Below are 5,428 nucleotides of genomic sequence, written 5' to 3'. Positions count from 1 at the left end.
GAAAGGGATTATTAGTTGTGATGAAGTTACAAAATGCTAGTAAAATATAAAATGTATTAATCTTTAGGCAATTGTGTTACATAAAAAGTCATTGAAAACTTTCAAGGAGGTGGTGGAAACTCGCGAAAATAATTATAAATTTACATTATGTAGCTCATATACAATAAAGAGTAAAATTATTGAACTAATATTAATAATCCAAAACATAGGGTGTTATTGAGCTATAAGCTCTGGTCATGGCGGAGTAACAGCAATAGCCGAGCCTCAGTTAAAACTTCATTGGTTACAGCATTGCCATCTGTTATCCTCTGGAATCTCCTCCAATCTTTGTGATTGTTATTTTGAATGCAATTATTACAAGTTTTATTATCAAATATTTTTAATACAATATGAATCAGTAAAAGTGGATCTTTTGCTTAAAAAAAAAAAAAGAAAGAATTAAAAATCAATAGACTTGAACTATTCTTCACTTGCAACTGTATTTTTTAGAAGATTTCTGAGAAAAGAATTAACACGCCATAAATATCTCTAATTCGTTGAAATTATAAATAGCAGCAACGTAACTTAAATAGTGATTCAATATTGCACAGTTAATGTTCTTGTGTTATAACACGAAGTTCGTAAAATTGAAGAATAAAACAGGATGTTATCAATTCCTAAAGCGATGCAATTTGAAAATTTTTTTCGTGGGGTTATCAGAATGGGGGTTATTCTTAAAAAAGAATGAAGAGAGCAAAGCATACTTGTACTCCTTTTTTAGAAAGTGTACAAAGTTCTGTTGCGTACATTTACAATCCCAAAATAATTTATGAATTCGAATTATAATTAATTGTTATAATAATAAAATATCATAAAATTATAAATTATAATTCTGATTATAACAAAATTATAAATTAATTAGAATTGAAATAAAAGTATAACAAATTATAATTATACCTTACGATTAAGTCTGATTCCATTATTAATATTAATCACAAAATAAAAGATTATCTTTATCAAAATAAGATCTTGCATAGGTGCACCAATGCTGTCTTCGAATAATGAAAGAAAATGCTATTGGATGACCTGAGCTGCTGATTGGATAGTCTGTGCGTTGTCACCAACAGGATGTGGGTTCGAATTTCACTCCTATGTGGATGCTTCTGCAAATCTTCATCATGTGACACTCTACTCCTAACTTGTTTTAAAATCAGAGGTCTGAAGTAGAATTTTTTTCTTTTAGAACAAGATACCCTCCACCTTGTTTCATCCTTCACTTTCTCATAGCACTGTTCGATATGCTGTAATTTCTAACCTTTCACAAATAGAAATAATTAAGATAAAAAAATACATTTTGCTATTACTACTTACATCTTTCCAAGACTTCTATCAGACACAAACAATGGTACAATACATTTTGAAAACTTATTATAACATTATGAGACTTTTTTTAACAGAAGCAACGACAGATTAAGATTTTAATGTTTATCTATTTTTCAGTAAGGAAAAATGATTGATAACTCTTATTTGGTTTTTTTTTTCTTTAAAAAAAAAGCATTATTTCGGAATGATCTCTCTTCCAGAATGACTGCTGAGCAAAACTGAAAGTGTCAATATCGGTCTTCAGTCCAATGCGCTGTAAATCTCCGCTCATTTTTCATTTCCATTTCAGCGAAAATGTGAAAATACACACAGAGAGATCCAATGGGATATCTTGATTGCTTTGCTCTAAACTTTATCACTTTTTTTTTTTTTTTTGAAGAAAGATGACAGATTAAGCGCATGCGTTAAATTACCTTGCATTTTCTTTCTTTCTTTCTTTGTGTGTGCGTGGGTGTGTGTGTGATTGCGTAGTCCTGTGGAAATGGTGTTCGATTGCATAGCGTCAGGCTCTCGAAAGAAAAACTGTTATTCTAGTCGCCGACTAGAATGGTCTTTTCTTCAGGGAGCGCCATGGAAGCAAACACTATTTCCACACGGGTTCTTATAATGATCTTTCTTCCAAAATGCCAAATTAGATCAGAACCATATCGCTCGTACGTGGTTCCGAAACGCTAGCTATACTCCTGTGTATGCAAGTTGATTTTGATTTGACATACTCTCAAGCCTACCCCTCCCAAGAAAAAGGGCCGATCAATAATGATCCTAAAAATCAGAATTTAATTTTTTATTGAAACAAATCCTTATTCTTTTGTCCTAGACAATGCGTCGTATACTCATGAAAAAAAAAAAAAAACTTAATGAAAATACATGTTATGCTATACTTTTTGGATATTCCATTTCGATTTCTTTGATACATCCAAGTAAGACATGTATAAGTAGGATCCTGTGAAAAATATACTTGGAAGCAGTATTACAAAAATATAGAAAATGTATTGAATGGAATATAATGAACAGTACTTATGTCGGTGCTATCATTCTTCAAAACTTCTTCAAAAAAAAAAAAAAAAATCTTAAGGAAATCTATAGCGAAGAAAGGGAAGATATTAAGCAATCGCATACGATGATAATCAATATATATATATATATATATATTACTAAATTATGACATTAAATAACGAACAACACTTAGTAAAAACGTCATGAAAAGTTAGTGAAGAGCACGTGGAACCCATGCTGTTGAAATAAAACTGTCTGTAAAATTCATAATATAATGTATTAGATAAAAGCATCGATTAGTTCAGACATTTGTTCTGTTGTTAAACTCGCCAAGATATGAAAGGCACGACATCAAATAGACGCAATGCTATCTGAGTCACGCTTATTCATGTTATGACGAAACTAAGTACCATGAAAATTTACTTAGTCACGCTACCGCGACATGTGTACATCAAGTGTTAAGCAAGGGACGCGACTATCAGTCAGGGTGGCCGAGTGGTCTAAGGCGCCAGACTTAAGATCTGGTCCTCGTATGAGGGCGCGGGTTCGAACCCCGCTCCTGACAAATTGTTTTATATTTTGCTTTATTGATTAAAAAGTGTCGTACGGAAAGGCATATCATATTTCTTTTCAAAAATTATTTCTTTTCCAATTTTTTAGCTGAAATGAAATAATTATATTTCTCATTTCATTCGAATTTCTCGAGTAACACGGAGGACCAAGATCATTTATCTTATTCCATTCTTGCGGGCCGTTAAGTATTTATTTCATCTGTCGACAGTCTTTTATTACTCTCCCGATGAACGCTTCAAGACATAAAAGGCCGTTTCTTTCTCTCTGCCCAGAAATGAAGAAAATTAACCGTTTGGAAAAGAGGCCGTATTGACGGCAGAGGTCACTATAATGAGTTCATTGAGAGGAAGAAATCTGTAGTCCAGTGACAAAAATTAAAGGTTCCGATAATTGTCTGGGGTGGTGTTCCTCAATTGGGATACCATTAAAAGCTTAACAGTGACTCAGCAGTCGTCCGTGAATGACAAGGCCCTAATTCTATATATAGCTATTGCCGTTCATTGGAGAAAGTGAAAACAGCTTCGTTTTAAACTCGAACTCCGCCAAAAGTACCGGTGCTATTAAGGCAGGTTGTTATTAAGAAGCCCTTTAAGTGATGGCTGTAGTGACAGAAATAATATAAGTCTCGAGGATAAATGTTGATTTCGGGCATTGATGAAGTTGATAAAGCTGCTAAGACAAGGTCAAGGAAGGTGTTCAGCGATAGGATATTGCCGCTCTCCCTTTGTCCTTTCAACATAATATTTAAGATATCTTTTTTGGTGGGTAAGAGTGGAAGGAATTTATAATAACATATTTCAACATCCCCCCATATTAATATCAGTCTTTTTATTATCTATTTGAGAATAATCGCATCATTAATGATTGGATATTAACCTGTAAGTGCAATGACAATTTCAGTATTAAAAGATTTATTATTAAAAATATATTTTGGATAAAAATCCTTTATAATTGTTGCGTCTATTTTTCCAATTAGTTGTATATCATATAATGCTTTTGATCGGGTGTTGAGATTTGAAAATTTCTACCATATCTAAAACATTGTTCAATGCATTATTTAAGTAGGAACAAATTATCCTCCTTCATGTTGCCCCAGATAAGTAGGTAAGTGGGGCAGAAATAGTCTGGTTGAATCCTATTCTTCCGCCACCATAGTTCGGCGATGCAGACATTCTGACAGATCAGGTGCTAACCCTAACAGATCACTTCAACGTGACCTTCCATGCTGATGTCCTTGAACTGAATGCTTGAAGTGGTTTGATAAAACCTGAGAAGGAAGCAGAAAATGCATCGTCCGATAAACCTAGAAGAGTCAAACATCAATCGAAAATCGTACGATATTAAGAGCCTAGTCGTAGTGTATTGAATAAGATCAAATAAATAGCTAAAGACTTCGACTAGATAACCAGAGAAATGAACGGAGATTAAGAAATTTTGGTTCTGCTATTTTTGTTTATTTTATTTTATTTTATTTTATTTATTTACTTTTTTTTTTTTTTGCAATGCTCTTTTTACATCATTAAAGAATAGCAACCTTTTTTTTTTTTTTTCTGTTTCTGCGTGCTTAGGCTATTTGGAAATTTCTACGTTATAATACATAATATATTATTGCATCACAGATTAACGGTTTAACCTCAATTTTGGAGATCGTATTTTTGCTTCTATGTGTTGTATAGCATAAATAACGATCTGAACAAGTAAAAAGAAAATCTAACCATTAGTAACTTGTATACGTGGCGCCATCTAGCCAGAACAAATTATACTAAACGATTGCGATCTAATTCTAATAGGAACATATTCAATTTTAATGTAAATTAAAATATGTTAAATATATTAAGCAATATATATTAGTTTATCATTTTCTTTAAAAAATCTTCCATAAATATAGTTTAGTTCATTTTTAGGCATGTTTTGCTAATTGCGTAAGCAAGCGTTTGATTTTTGTTATATTAAAACGGTAATTCATAATTTCTTTCATTTCATTTTCATGTTCAATGAATTCATTATTATTTTTGTATCAGAAAGCCTTGATTGTTGATCATAATGTGTTTATACGTATTATTGTTTCATAATAATTCTGTATATTAAGATACGATTATTATTATTACCTGACACCTCCAAGGAGTCCAAAGACTCATGGAGGGAGGGCAAATTACAAATTATTATTATTATTATTTCAGAATATTTTGCACCTTTGAAATATTCTGAAATTTATTAAGGAATTTATGTGTATAATCTAAAATATCTTCTTTTTTTTTCCCACTACTAATCAGTAAATTAAGCTGGTTGACACAGTTTTTTCTTAAGTTCTACTGTTTTGTTTTAATTTTCACTTCCATCACTTAAAGATAGAGAGGGAGGGAAGGAGGGAAGCGCGTTTAGAGAATGAACTGGGAGAATCATTTAAATAATAATAATAATTTTCTTTAAAAAATTGTGCTTGGCGTAAGATTTGAAGAATGAAAAAGATGCTAAATTTTGTTTTCCGACAAATAAG

The 5,428-nt window shown here is 31.8% G+C and overlaps 1 non-coding gene across 1 annotated transcript; it reads left to right on the top strand.

Annotated features, from left to right (window-relative positions):
* Positions 1–2,839: 2,839 nt before the first annotated feature.
* TRNAL-UAA (transfer RNA leucine (anticodon UAA)) lies at positions 2,840–2,923 on the top strand. The gene has a single exon. It is a non-coding gene; the product is annotated as a tRNA-Leu (tRNA).
* The last annotated feature ends 2,505 nt before the right edge of the window (positions 2,924–5,428 follow it).

The sequence above is a fragment of the Typopeltis vanoorti genome, chromosome 8 (assembly GCF_054136105.1).
Source record: "Typopeltis vanoorti isolate ZY-2024b chromosome 8, IOZ_Tvanoo_1.0, whole genome shotgun sequence".
In the NCBI taxonomy this organism is placed as follows: Eukaryota; Metazoa; Arthropoda; class Arachnida; order Uropygi; family Thelyphonidae; genus Typopeltis; species Typopeltis vanoorti.
Note: the sequence above shows the minus strand (reverse complement) of the source record. Positions and strands in the feature narration are given on the sequence as shown.